The following is a 16,218-nucleotide window of genomic DNA, read 5'->3' as shown; positions in this document are numbered from 1 at the left end:
TAAGTCTCATTCACAAGACACCAATAGGTGACCACATATTAGAATACATAGTGGGTAGTAATTCTAGAAAAGTGGCTTCTTGCTAAGAGTTCCCTTATTGTTCATTATGCAGAAGAGCCAGTCTTTGTGACTCTCAGATTCTTGTTTCGTATATTTAAGTTGTGGACGGGGTAATATAACTGATATACATTTTAGGTTCAAAGTCTTCTTTCAACGAATTCGTAAATTTGCTTTTCCCGCCTCTTTTTACCTGTTTCATTCCCAAATTTCATTCATTTCCATTGATACTTATTAAAATAAGTACAGATACTATGAAGTAAAATGAAATAAATAAAGCGACGCATAGAGATTTCCTAGTTATTGTATACACAGATTGAGAGTAAAAAGCAGAATGAAATACAAGTGAAGAACGCCACAGAATAATTGAATGTAAACATACATAATTCTTTATGTATGTTTACATTCAAATGAAACATACTCTGCCTAAAATTGCATTACGTAACCATCAGTCATATTTACAACAAAAAATGGTTTATTTTGTTTTTAACCGTTATTGAACTTCAGTCATCCGAAAGTAGTGCTCAGTAATCATGAATTACGTCATGTACAACATTTAATACATTGATTACAATTATAAAGTAACCCCATTAACCAGATAAACTGAACTGCATAACCATTTGTGGAAAATGCCCAGATCTCTCGCTCGGGCGGACAGCCCAAAATCGAAACAGGACATGAGGCTGAGGGAGACCTCCTGACTCCAGAAGTGCCGTGGGACAAAAACCAAATGGTATTAACTCAGTCTTCCAGCTTCGGTTTTGGTGACCGATGCAACTGGAATTCAGGACAGCAAATGTACGCGTTTGAGTACGTCTGTGTGTCTGCCTGTTTGCGCGTATGGGATGTATATATCATAAACTTAAAATCAAGCCTCCCCGACCATTAGCTCTTTTATAAACTGATTTAACATCACATTGATGTATTACGAACGAAATTGCTGCGAGGTAAGAGCAGTAGGTCTCTTGTACCTTAAATAGACTTTTCTGGTATTATTGCCTGGGTTTCATATTGATAAATATCTGATCTAGTGACAGATACTAAATTAGAACATCTAAAAGCTTCTTTCTCAGTGCTGTTCCTCACTCGTTTCGTCCACAATTTTGTTATCCTCTTGGCGTATATTTATTTTTTTTTTTTTTTTTTAAGGAATGTTTCCCGAATAGAAAGAGAACTGATTGGGAGTGATACTTTTTGCCGTATCTCTTTACATTTCACATCAAGCTCTTGATTATATCCCCTCTTCTGAAGGGGGAAAACAATCTTTACTTCATTATCTCATAACGCTTCAAGAGGGATACTTCTTAGAGGAGCATTTATTACAATAATACAGAGACAGGAAGTTACTTTATTCAGTTTTTTAGAGATATATTTTTGTGTATGTATATATATGTATATATATATATATATAGTATATATATATATATATGGTATATATACGTAATGTATGTAAGTTATAACCTAATTAATTGCACTTTGTGATATTTATAACGAAGTAACACGGAAAACAAATTAAAAAAGTCTTTGATGATAAAAGATATAACTTCATGGAAAAATCTAACCTTTCCAGCGATGACATCCTGTATGATAAAGTGCCCGTCAAGGCTACTTACTTTGAGATCATATTCTTTTAAAGACACCAAGTGACTCAGCGAAGGAAGACTAAAAGACTGCAAGACAAGAGGGCTGAGTGATGAGGTCTTTGCAACATGCAGCTCTGACAATAAAAGAGATAAATTTGAAAGGAGAATAATAGTAACGTTTAAGAATTTTCCGAAAAAAATTCTTTATGACAAGTAGATAATTTAAGTCTTCAATTTCTCTATGCTCCGCAATTAAGACCTCCACACTTTTACGTAAATTTGTAAGTTTCAAGAGAAATGAATAAGTGAAAATCAAAAAAACACTTTGTTGATCTTTAATTACCTTGAAGCATGATTGTTTAAATGTAGATTTATTGAAGATCAATCATTCCGCCTACACAGAGAAACTTCTTAAAACAGACCATTGTATTCACACATTTTATTTACTAATCATGTTCTTCTTTTGCCTTTAGAGTGTTCTTCAGTTAGGACAACCTAAAGCAAGAATAACAAGTGCAGTATATTATAAATCAGCTCATTCAGTGGAAAGTGATACCATAATATCATTAACCACTGGCGGGTCATTTTCTTTGCCCACCGAAAGGTTCGCTCATAGTAAGGTGTTTTTCATGCCAAATTTTAACCTACGTGTTTCAGTCAGCGGTGCATTTGAGCATATTCGTGTATATCTGTAATGCAAGTAGTTATTAAGTTCTCCTTCCAGAAAAAACATGCGTATAAAAGAAAAATTTCAGTTGCAGAAAGTTTATATTTATAAACTGTGGCTCGTACTGGTGTCCACTAACATTTACCACATAAATATTTACAACTTGAATTTATATGGCGTCACAAAGCTCCAAGAGATTTGTTAAGGAAATTTATTTTATGAAAAACTGAAGTTACATAAAAGAAATAAGAAGCATATTAGTGAAAATCCGACTTTAATTTACAGCAATGTAACAAATGATGCTCTCACATAGATAAGAGGATTAAATAGACCAGCGAGGGACAGCTCAGTGATAATAAGAATAAATAATTTAAAAGATCTTTTGGGTTGACAGAGGCGTAATCGTATTTACCGTGATTAAAAATGGCTCTTTTCCAATAAGAAGGGGTAAACGACTCAGTGTAACAATAAAAGGGAATGTTAGAAAGTCGAGAAGATTCAGACATATTGATAGTCAATTTCCAGTTCTGTATTCCTTTTTGTCAGTAAGAGTTAACATTTTTTTTATATAACGAGGAAGACGGATTGGGGGGTGGATGAGAGTGAGAAGGAACATGAAATCGGAAGGGTATAGAAAATACTGAAAAAAAGAAAGAAGATGGAGTAAGCTTTTACAATATATATAGTCTCGTTTTTTGGAACTTAGTTGTTATAAAATAATCTTCTTTTGGCTTAAACCACTTTCCTTACTGAAAGGTGTCCAGGAATCTTTTTTTTCGATTGAAACACTAGAACAGAGAGAGAGAGAGAGAGAAAGAGAGAAATTTACATAAAAGAAATTGCAAAGGGGTAGCAGGAAGAAGCATTGCTGATTCAGTGAGTACCCTTTAGATAAGTTCGGTCTCATACCAAAAGAAAAATGAACAATAGTTTATTGATTCCTAAATCTTTTTGTGCTACTCTCGTCTTTACATAAGAATAAAAAGGGGATGATACATGCCATGTTAATTCTCCCGTTAAATGTTATTGTGTGAAGTGCGAGGTGTCAGCTTCTCAGGTTTTTCAAAAGTAAAGAAATATATATATATATATATATATATATATATATATATATATATATATATATATATATATATATATATATATAAGGGTACACACACACACGCACACACACGTATATATACACACATATATATATGTGTGTGTATGTGTGTGTATATTTGTGCGTGTATACATATATCGTACTTAGTGTTTACCCAAACCAGTGACTATGGACCCTAAGTCAAACTGCGCATCTAGCAGTTAACTTCTGAAACTTAAAGGCCACCGAGATGGGAAAAGTTCTTCAAATAGTTTTCCAACAACTAAAAGTTAACCATGAGAGAAAATTAACTTATAAAAGAGATGTTAAAGGTCATTTACTGCTCTCTTTTCTTTACTAGATTAACCCGCTTAGAAAGTTGAACATCTTTGCTGTTACTCTCTCTCTCTCTCTCTCTCTCTCTCTCTCTCTCTCTCTCTCTCTCTTAGACTTTTCTCTTTTTTGTGAGGGATGCCTACTAAATATGTCCCTGTTCCGATTTCTATTTTGTAATTTGGGACTCGGTTGGTAGCCACATTCCCTTCTGTGTTCCTAGCTACGACTCACTAGCCTCGACCAACTACCTGGTATCCTATTCACTGATTACGTCATCAGCCACACCGTTTGGGTGCATATGTTTTTTAATATACTAGTACGTTCACTTATTTTAGATTAAAAATCTAATTTTTTTTCATTTATTTGAACGGTGACCTAAAGCTATTAATTGTACCTTGATAATTGTATTATTACTTGCATTTTTGCCCTGATGAAATTACTTGTAAATCCAGCTCTCTACGACCAAGGATTTAGCTGCCAAAAGCCCTCCCCCCCGCCCCGAGTACTATTATAAAAAGTAATTAAATTATATTTTTATTAATTTTTTTGTATCGTAATATATACCCAATAACTATAACTGTTTTCAATTTGCTGTCACCCATGCATGCATTTTTGTCCGAGAAATTGGTATTAATAAATGGGCTGTTTCAAGTAATGAAATATTTTCGATTCTGAGCCTTGCGTTGCATTATGAATATCTTTGAATAGAAATTTATTTGGAACGGCGAAGGAAGAAGAAACCAAAGATTAAAGAAGTAAATGCGCTTGTATATTTCTTTAATCGTTCCTCTTTATAGTAACATAAGAGATAAAAGCAAAAAATGTTCTTCAGTTTTTATAATAAAATCCTTCTCTTTAATCATTCCTCTTTATAGTGACGTAATTTTCATCTCTTGCTTTCACCGGAAAAAGTATGATTAACATTTTATTGAAGTTTCCGCTTTCATCAACTGTGTTTGCCGATCGAACGCAAAGAGGCTACATACTTCATCATGGCCTACATAGAATCACAACCTGTTCTCTTACTGTGATGTATCGGATTCTCGAGTTTCCTCCTTCCTTTCGTCTAGTAAAAAAAAAATCATTAGACTATATGGTCTTTGATAAATAAAGAATTGTCCATATATATCAGTTTTTCGCTTTGCGGTCTGTGCGCATTTGATAAGATTTTACTCCCGTGAAGCCACCTAGCCACCTGGAATGGGGTTTGGTGCAAGGCAGCCCAACTCAGGGCCGGTCCCTAGCCCGGATGATTAGGAAGGCTTAAAGTCAGAAAGGGCATCCGTCCGTAAAACATTTTCCAAAGTCAATTAAGAAAGGCGCCGTTCGAGGTCAAGACCTCTGGAGAAGGCTCATTTAAGCTGAGATACATAATTTACTCATGTGAACCCAGAAGGTCGTCCAGAGTTGTCTTGCTTTGACTCGAACTCTGTCTTGAGCTGATATTGAAACCTGCTGGCAAAAATCGCTGCCGAACCCCTTTTCTCTTTACCTTTTCTGATTTGGACAGTTTACACAACTTTTCCTACATTATGCCACTGATCTTTTGTTTTGCCTTACATATATTCTCCCCCCCCCCCTTCTCTCTCTCTCTCTCTCTCTCTCTCTCTCTCTCTCTCTCTCTCTTTAATGCTATAAGTTACAGATTTTGCAGGCAAATCATTTTCTATCTATACTTCTATAAAGATTTCAATTATGTAACCATATTTTCAGTATGAAAGAGCGTGGGCCTTTGCATAAACGTGCATGCCATTATCGGCATATCGCAATTTTTTTCGGTATTTTCATCTTATGCTCAAAAGTTTTTTTCTTTTTTAGCACGTATAAGCTGTCATATATCACGTAAACATAATGCTTTACCTGTAATAACTTAAGAGAATAGCATTTTGTATTCCATGCAATCTAGAATTCTGGCACTGTTCCTAGAAAGGTTTCATCAATCTTACCCACTTTTATGCATTGTTCATTGAGGATTAAAATCTAATTGGAGAGTTGGTCTACGCATTGCTAAGGAAAAGAATTAAGGAAATTAAAATGGTATGCAAATGTGTAAAAGGAACTACAAGAATTATTGAACTTATGGATGAATTAATTATTTAAATATCAGAATTAGTCTGTAATTCAGATGTTCATAGTACCTGAAATCAAGAAGCAGAGGTGTTTCAAACGTTTCTGATAAATGTATATCGCCATTAAGACACAAAGGAGAGAAGGAAGACCAGAATAATGAAAATGAAAAAAAGGTCACAGGCTGCGGAGTCATAGTTCTCGAACTTGAAGTTCGTGAACACGTAACGTTGAAATATGGCTTGACAAAATGTAGGTACTTGCATCCCAGAATAGCTTTCAAAAGGCTTCTAATCCATCTCTCTCTCTCTCTCTCTCTCTCTCTCTCTCTCTCTCTCTCTCTCTCTCTCTCTCTCTTCCTCATTCTTCATTCACAAGCATGCAAAAGAAGAAGAAGAAGAAGAGTACGAAACTCTTATCTCTTCTGACTACAATATCATGTCCTCACTCACGCCCCCTCCCTCCACCCTCCCCAGACCCCTAAGCCCCACCCTCCCACCCCAGCAAGTCACCGCCGCCATGAGATAAGATCTTTTTATGATAAAGGGTCCGTCTAGTTTATGCGCTTGGAATCATTTCCTTTGCAAAGACGCCCATTGGCTTAAGTGGGAGAAGTCAAGCATCCTCGCTGAAAGGCTAGAGGAGGACGAGGCAAGTTGACTGATGGGGTTCTTTTGCAAGATGCGATTTTTCGACGACAACAGAGACAAAATGCGAAGGTATATATAACAACATGGCCGCGCGCAAATTTTTCTAAGGACACAGCTCTTTATTTTTTTGCTTTTTGTCTTTTTGTCGTTTACGCCACGGGACAGCTCTTCGGAAGAATCTTCGACAGTCTTGTTATATATATGTGTTATGGTTACTCTTGTTATTGTTATTTGTAACAGGGAGTTAACGTTCTTCCTCATATATATGGTAAGAATTTTAATTTAATTTTCCAAAACTTATATTAGATTTAACACATTTTAAAATCTCTCTCTCTCTCTCTCTCTCTCTCTCTCTCTCTCTCTCTCTCTCTCTCTCTCTCTCTCTCTCTCTCTCTCTCTATATATATATATATATATATATATATATATATATATATATATATATATATATATATATATATATATATATGTGTGTGTGTGTGTGTGTGTGTGTGTGTGTGTGTTTTATAAAGGGTGTCATGTAAAGAATTTCAAAAACCTACGCTCTAGGGCTAATAATGTAAGTTCAGTTAAGAAGTTTATCTAATAAGAATATAAAAAAGGGAAAGGCTTGAGGAGAATGCAATAAAATAAAAAAAATTGACATCACAGTATTAACACGTCCACAGTACCTTGCGGAAAGCCCTCCCCCCGCCCTCCCCTCGGCCTTTATCGCAGCATTTTGCTTTACGTTTTAAAATAGAGCTGAAGAACGCAAAGTGCATTACGTACTCAGTGATGTATTATAAGCAGTCAGCCTTTCAGGGCCTCCTTTGTGCCAGCAACAGATGCTGGATACAAAAGGGATTTAGCTTATGACCCCTTCCTCTCCTCCCTCCCCTCTCCTCTTCCTCTCTCTCTTTCTCTGTTGATGTAGATTTAGCTAGCCTTATGCCAGTGTGTGCTCTTGCTTCTGGAGCAACCTTTAGATATCTATCTCCCAACCCCCACCCCTATCTCTCTTTCTCTCTGAATGGTAAATATTGTATATGGAATACAATGAAAAAAAATGTTTATACGGGGCTACAATAGTCGAAAATAATAATGCCTAACAGTCAAGCCTTTTGTATGCCACTTCCATTAAGCGACCACATAGCCATATAAGTGCAATGGCTCTTAAAAATATAGGGTCTAAGTCCTTGACATAACGTTCAAAACGTGCCATTTTATGCGTTTTTCTTCTTTTACCACAAACCCCTGTGATCTCTTTTTTCAAAAAGTGCTCTTATATGAATTATTATTTCTAAATACTACTAATTTAAAAACTATTAGCATGTTCTGTCTCCTGTGGCATATTTAGATTTCTCTAACGAATGTTCCAAAAGACTGCGCTCACCAGTATGGCTATTTGTTTCACAAGAATTTCTACCGCTAAATTTAATTTTTTTTCCAACATAATTGAATGATGAGCTTCAGGGCTTAATTGATTTATTTTATTCAACGTAAAATTATCGTAATAGACAGATTAATCCTGAATACGTTTCTTTTATTTACAGACGAAAAATAAACAAAATTACAGTTATCGTTATATTCGATTGACATTTTGAGTCATGCTTTTCAACTGTTAACCAGATTATCTGAGATCGATGGAATACGTTATTAACGCTGTATTTCTTTTGATTATTTATATTATTAAAGTCGTGATATAAAAAATATAGAATTCTTATGACTCACAAGCTGTCATAGCGAAGCATCAGTTGGGTTTAGACCTACAAGTAACAAGAGTGTAACCAGGCATGTAAAACGAAATTCTCATTTTTATACAATAAACTTCAAGACATTTAAACAACACTCCCCACACACGAGTTAAGATGAAACTCCAGTTTTGTACACAGGCATAATGCAAGTGGATTAAAGTCTGTGTGTGTTATATGTGACTCGCTCTTTTCACTATGTTTATCTTCAGTGGTAGTTTTGAATTTTGGGACTGATATTACGAGAGGTGGGATGGACTGTGACATTCGGAAACGTTGCAAGAGCGATAATGCAGATATATTACTGGAAGGATTTTCCAGTCAATGGTATCCGCAATTTACTTAGGATAGAAAGTTTATAATCATGTAATGATTATCATGATTATCATTTTCACTTTACACAAGATGCCTGTTAGCTGAGAAAGAGAGAGAGAGAGAGAGAGAGAGAGAGAGAGAGAGAGAGAGCATAGATATATATATGTGTGTGTGTGTGTATATATATGTGTGCGCGTGCGTGTGTGTGTGTATATGTATATATATATATATATATATATATATATATATATATATATATATATATATATATATATATATATATAGATATATATATATAGATATATATATGTATACATATATACATTTGTGTCTACGTGTGTGTGTATTTATGTAATTATAATGATACTGCTGATGAGTACATTTTTCACACAAGGAAAGTTACTGAGCAGGTCTCTAATGAAAATCCCATATGCATTATCATGTATTCAGGGTTCCAATAATCATTTCCAGATTGGAAAATGGATGATATTTTACATATGAAATACGCCTGGTTTTGGAACAATACATATCAGGAATGTGACGACCTAAAAAAAAATTGTTTGGGGAAGCAATAAAAAATTAAAACATCGAAATAGGCATTACAAGCCATTTCTGAACTGTACTAATTAATGGTCGGTGTCATACGTGCATACGTAAATCCATATAAATAAATCATATATATATAAATCGTATATATATATATATATATATATATATATATATATATATATATATATATATATATAAACATGGACATTCATTTACTTTGCATCCCACTACGTAGCAAGTTAAGACACCGAATGCAATATATAGACAAACTCATCTTTATTATTCATCATATTCATAATATGCTTTCATAACCAGTCCATAGTGCGATACCATGAATACGTATATGAAGCATGACGCTCATTATGATTAAACGTGGGAGAGATAATAATTCATTCATGTTTCGTCGGCGTTGATAACACCTGTGCTTAACACTGCAGACATTTTCCATTTTCTGTTTTCCATTATGTCAGAGAATATATTATTGTCTATGTACATTCGCCTCTGGTTTAATTGTTCCATATTTCATCTATTTTAGTTCCCATTTCTTTCCTGCAAGTCTCCTTTAAACTCTAAGCTGTGTGAATAAGGACTCTAGAGCATGCGATGGTGTATTTCAGTCTGACCTTCCGCATCAACTTAATTTTTCTCTCGACAGACGTCGTAAGCATTTTTACTACATGTATATCATAGCAGCCTAATTTCCTTTACTGGTGAGTGAAGGATTTCTAACATGTAATTTTGATAATATAACCGCTAAAACGCTACAATGCATCGGTGCTCACTGCTTTACATATCTCTAGTAAAATCAGAATCAATTTGACAGATGTTTGCATACGTGAGCTGAACAAAACTTAATATTAGGCCTTCTGTGCTTGGAGTGTCCGGGCATTCTCGTTGAAGCCTCTTTGTTTTGTGAGTTGGTTGTAATCCTGCCACAGGAGGCGAATGCTTCTTCATTTATTTCTCTCTTGGATATTGGCTTATAGGGATAAACGTATTCTAAAGGGAAACAAGACTACTTTGGTACACATTTGAAAGGGGTGTAGACATGATATCCATAGCGTAACACGTTCATGAAACTGAGTGCATCTAACACGACTGTTATATTTGGCTTCGTGTATGGATGACAGTGACTTTTCCATTCACCCGTCTTATGTCGAATTCTGGTCCGGGCAAGAGGCCATTTTATACATGATTCTATCTGAGTGTAAGTAGTTCCTCCTTAAGTAAGAGGATTTGATATTAATGGGTTATATATATATATATATATATATATATATATATATATATATATATATATATATATGTGTGTGTGTGTGTGTGTGTGTGTGTGTGTGTGTGTGTGTAAACTGTGTAATGGAAGCTTCCTTTAGTGGTGGGATTACCATCACCACTCGCTGCAATACTGCTCTACCAAAAAGGGATAAGAATTTAATTAGGCTCATAAGCACATAGATCTGCCGAATTGAAATACAATGTGCAATTGTCAAAATGAATAGGTGTTCAATATAATTTATTCCATTTATCTTTCCTCGTAGGTTTACCAGGAAATAATAATTAATTTTGATTTTCCTGGTATTTAAAAAGATTCATACAAAGCGGTAAAACGAATATCGGAGAAATGAGATACACTTGGAAAAAAAATGGGAAAATGATGAAGAAAATGGAAGATGATACATAGTCGTGAAAAGCGTTTTATAAGTATTTATTGTGCTCCATTTCTTAAAGAAAAAGCAAACTGTGTTTTAAGACAATGTTGAACCTCATGAAAAAAAATCCGTTGTGATAGCAGCGGGGTTTCGGAAAAATTTGCAGTAAACAAAATATATTTCCATTGTAGGAAATTGCAAGATATTGCAAACTCGCGTTTATAGTCAAGGTGTTATCCTAGGAAAACACATTTTGCTCAGTTTGAAGCAATTCTAGAATACCAAGACCCAAGATATTTGCTTTAGTGTTCAAGAAAAATTTGCTTTAGTGTTCAAGAAAAATTTGCAGAGATTGGTTTTTCCTTATATCGCAAGCAAATCGCACTACATTTTGTAATTTCGATTCACATTTGAGATTAGTCATTCAGTAAACCATATTTCAACCATTTAAAAGAGAAATGAGTTTTTGAGCGTAAATAATAAAAGTTCAAGGGGATAATATGAGTTTTGATGAGTTTCTACTAAACCCCATAACAATTTATTGCAATGTAGCTTTCAGACTTGATATTAGCAAGCCCAAAAATTCCTTTTCACATTTTTTATGAGAAACACGTCTTGATACAAGAAAATATTCATGGGTGGAACTAAATTGTAATTTCCCTCTGTTCAAATGAATTGTAATACTCTGCAAATTCTTTTTCCTATCTGAAAAAAAGGAAAAAACGCTTCCCCACTTAGAGAAATAAACATATCCTTGAGCTAAGGAATGTCCAAGGTAATATCCTTGGAGTTTTTTGTGCATGCAAATTTTCCAATGTGATATTTCCCACTAAAGTAAAGAGATGCAATATATGTAGAAATTTTGCATGCGGATTCAATGCTAGCATCTAAAAGATATCATTCTGTCCAGTTTGAATACGAACCCGTTTTTAGCCTCTCGCTTTGTGGAACTGTCTTTTGGCGAAAATTTCAGTAATTCTAAATTCCATGTATTACATGTAATGCAAAGAATTTAGAAATATTTAGGTCTGAACTATTCAGTTGTGAGATTATCATTCCGCAAGCATCATTTAACTATATTGACATAGAAAAGGAATTTGTGCACATTATTAAAGTCTCACAGTATAACCCAAGTATTTTTGCAAAATTCTGCAGCTATTGCAATTTCCTCTGGCTGTAAATAAGCTCGAATAAATTGCAATTTGGCATTCATATTCGAGATTATTAATCCAAAAAAATCCATCCTATACGTTCGAGGCGAAAAGTATTTTTTTTTTTTCTTGTAGCAATGAAGAAATGTCCTTGGTGTTTCAGGGAAAGCTCATTAATGACATCTAACATTTCTTAGAGGCAATATATAATACTTTGAAATTTAGCTTTGGAATTCGAGATTAAATAAGCGGTAAGAGGACAGAAACATTTCTGAGTCAACGAAATATACAACGCGTTTTGTAGAAATTTGCTAGGTTTGTAATGCCCTCTTATCAAGCAAATTATTTTCTCTTGCAATTTTTCTTTCAAGTTTGATATTAGCATGGCTTAAAACTATATTTCACCCTGGTTAATTTCAAACCCGTTTTGGTGCCAAAAGAAATTCAATTTTATACCCTCTCTCCTTTTTGGTGAAAAATAGTATAATTGCAATTTCCCCTTATTACAAGCAACTTCACATTCAGATTCGAGGTTAGCATCCCAAACCTCCTTTTTAACTGTTTGGATGCAATACCTTTTAGCAAAAGAAAAAGGGAGGGCGGGGACGGGTGATCTTATGAGATAGAACATGTGTTTAGATGAAATTTCCAAAGCATTCAATATTCTCCTTTTACAAGTATATTTAATACATTCGAGGTTAGCAATCATAAAACGATAATTTTCCCTAATTGAATAAAAACCTTAGCTTAAAAATATCGCCTTGTATTCATACTGCGCAAAATAAAATATGAATATGAAATTACGATTTGCTTGCAATGGAAGGAAATTAATATCAATGCAAATAACGCCAGAACACCATTGATATTCCATTGTATTTTTTTGATACAAGAATGGCTATATCTTTATACCTGGTAAAAGGCGTTCATTGTAATTTTTGAGGAACAGATCTTCTAGAGCCTCAAATCGAAATTGCTATTTATTTCAGAGTGGTTTAAATGAAAGTGAATTAGAATGACTGATTATTGCCAAAACACGAAGCCAAACCTCTCGGGCAATTTTGCTTTAAATTCTGAAGATGCTGAATTCAGTTCCCAGTGCAAGCTTATCGTGAATTTTAAATTATTGATTTTGAATATCTTGTAATATTTTGCAATCGACGTAGGAGTTGCCAAATATCAAGGTCGCCCCTATTATTTGTTGCTTTCCGAATGTTCGAGGAAGTTAGCTGGTTTTTAATATCCAACTGAATGATACGCAGAGCAGCGCAGTTCATTTGCAATAGAATGATATTGCACTCATATCAAATTCCGCCAAATAACGAAGCTACCCTCCTGGGCTTTTTGTTATTTTTGTTCAAAACTACTTTGTTTCCTCGCTGGCTAAAATTTGAGCTGTTATTTTCGGTTGGTAATTTCAAATCCACATTCAAAGATTGCTATTATATCAATTTTACTTGTACTAAGAAATACAATTATGAAAAATATCTACAAATTCTAAAGGTATGTGGCTGAATATCCATGTCTCAAAATTGGTTTTGATTCTAAATAGAACAAAATATGGTTTTCTTGGTTCCTCATCTGAAATCTGAAATGAAGATCGTAAGATCCTGCAGTTTTTTTTTTTTTTTTTATTGTTAAATACCAATCTGAATGTCTCATTGCAGTCTGTTTGAATTTGCTTGTGAAGAAGTAAATCGCAATATCGTCCTTTCAAGATAAATTCGCACATTAATCTTGGTCTCTGCTGTTCCTTCCTTATGAAACAACTGCTTTTCAACTAAGAGGGTTTCTGACATTTACCTCTAAGCTTTTGTTTAACGCTCCATTTCTCACAAGTTTTGACTATCTTATGCATTCTCTCTTATGCTCCTACATGATCATCTCTTTCGTTCTGCAGTTGCTCTTCACTAACTTTGTCATTTTATTTCCTCTCCCTAGCGCCCTATACCAGAAAATACTACCTGCTACCCCCGGACCTCTAAATTAATTTTTTATTCCCAGTAGATTGCTTCTATGCTTTTACTTTAATGCATTACTATTGTCAATTTATTATTTAGCACATCATTATAATCTACATATACTGATTACATATATATATTATATATATATATATATATATATATATATATATATATATATATATATATATATATATATATTTAATCAATATATGTAGAATACAATGACATGCTAGTTAATAAATTGATGAGAGTGCATTATATATACATATAACATATATAGATAGATAGACAGATCGATAGGTAGATAGATAGATAGATAGATAGATAGATATACTTAAGTAAAATCTTTTATCATGAAATAATCAAAGTTTTTTATGGATTGGTAATTACTAAATACCCATATGATAAGATAACTAAAGGAAAATGTGGCTGAACTCTCAACGATAATTTTCAGCGTAAATCGCAGAGTCTGATAACAGAGAGAGAGAGAGAGAGAGAGAGAGAGAGAGAGAGAGAGAGAGAGAGAGAGAGAGAGAGAGAGGAAGTAATGGGAAAAGGGAAAAGCAATCAACAGATGATCCTCAATAATCGATGTTCCAATACCAAGTCATTGCATTTTCCTCGTCTTTCATTTGCCGATGAAGATGGCGATGGAATAAGACGAATGGCTTTCCCGTAGCGTGGGTTGGTTTAGAGAATAGAGAAAGAATAATAAATCAAAAAAGGGAAAACTGTACAGTTCCAGATTACACATTTTTAAGTCGTAGGTACATGGATAATAAAATACCTTTAGGTTTGGAATAATTTGGAACTAAATCACAGTCAGCTAAGAATGATTACATCTTTACCAAGAAAAACCTTATGGTACTCCCACAAAAAAGGCGCTCTCTCTCTCTCTCTCTCTCTCTCTCTCTCTCTCTCTCTCTCTCTCTCTCTCTCTCTCTCGTTAATATATTTGAGACGATTAAGAAACAAAGCCGTGCATAGACACACTAGGTAAATGAGTACATTATTACGGACTCATAAAAACAACGTCCAGATATACGAGTATGTTGCTAAACGTTCAACCCCCAGTCTCATACTGGTTTTTTACTTACAAAAAAATGAATTTGCTAATTTTTTAACTACAATCGCAGCTGATTAAGCTTTCATTTTATGGAAACTATTTCTAATAACCGGTTCGTGTCTCTCAGGTGTTTATTTTATAAAAAGGAAAATTAGCAGACAGTCCACTAGGAAAAGTGATCACCTACACCTGGTGAGATCGTTGGAATAATTATTATATAAGAAAAAAACAGTGTTTCCTATTTGTAGAGAAAACCTCCCATTATCATTATTATGTAAAGGCTTTCTCTAATTCATATTTTATTAAATAGTACTGCAGCAGGGCGATCATTCTTTTCGTAATGTGTTTGTACTTTACTTTAATTAGTTGTTTTTTCCTCTTCAGAAAGCGAATGTAAACAAAACGTTTAATCACGGAACGAGCGATATTTGAACTGTAAATCAAAAGCATATGTTTTGTAAGAAGAAAAAATGATAAAAGAACGTAAAGTACCGGCATTTTGCACGTATGAAATCACATCAGTGAGGCATCATGTTTTCTTGTAAATAAAAGCTGAAAAAAGTTTCAGAGAATATATGTCTACACCAAGAATGTACTTTTTGTATCGCTGCTTTTGTTGTGATTACACTATATCAGCAAGGTATCGCAGTCTATTCCTTATCTCCCGGTGCAAGGTGTTGTGGTAAGGAGTTAAGGGAATAAGGGGCCTTCTGGAATCGAGGTAGGAGGCACCTCGCTGGTTTTGGATTTGCTTATTCGTGTAATATATATCTGCTTTATTTTAGCATCTTCAGTAGTCAGGTTTACATTCTTTTTTAATGTGTTTTCCTTACATGTTCCTATATTGTCAAGAACTCGGAGCATGGTATTGGTTGAGGGGAATCTTGTCTATTGTGCCATTCATCCGTCTTTAATTGGATGATCAAGTCTTGTTTCTAGGATTTCAGTTTTATAAAATTGGGAAAAAGGAATTAAACTACCGTTTAAAAGGTTAGATTGTTTACGTTAACGAGTCAAGATTTCTATTTACACTGACTATTGGCAACAACTATCATTTTGTAATTTGGTTAGCCACATGTTCCATATCTGTAATAATTCTTCTGATTTTTTTTTTTTTTCAGTACAAAAGAAAGGATGAAGGAACTATACCGATATGCATTGTATTCACTTGAATCTCCAACGAGAGATAACTTACCAACCAGAGACAGAACTACACATGCTGGTCGGGTCCATTCCAGTATGTACCTACATTCAGGTGAGTGGTTTGCATGAGTCCAAGGCGGTACGGGGTACCAAGCGGTGTTGGATCGTAAATGATAGAGGAGCCTTTGCCAATTTGAAGTTGCAGAATGC

General features: G+C 34.3%; 1 protein-coding gene across 1 annotated transcript in view; it reads left to right on the top strand.

The window, feature by feature from the left end:
* The window catches only part of LOC136835142 (golgin subfamily A member 5-like), a 346,357-nt gene that overhangs the window by 95,333 nt on the left and 234,806 nt on the right, over positions 1–16,218 (top strand). The window contains exon 3 of the mRNA XM_067098347.1: positions 15,987–16,120. The gene's annotated coding sequence lies outside the window, so the exon portion shown is untranslated. The remainder of the gene's footprint in view (positions 1–15,986; positions 16,121–16,218) is intronic.

Source organism: Macrobrachium rosenbergii, chromosome 55 (genome assembly GCF_040412425.1).
Source record: "Macrobrachium rosenbergii isolate ZJJX-2024 chromosome 55, ASM4041242v1, whole genome shotgun sequence".
NCBI classification, from domain to species: Eukaryota; Metazoa; Arthropoda; class Malacostraca; order Decapoda; family Palaemonidae; genus Macrobrachium; species Macrobrachium rosenbergii.
Note: the sequence above shows the minus strand (reverse complement) of the source record. Positions and strands in the feature narration are given on the sequence as shown.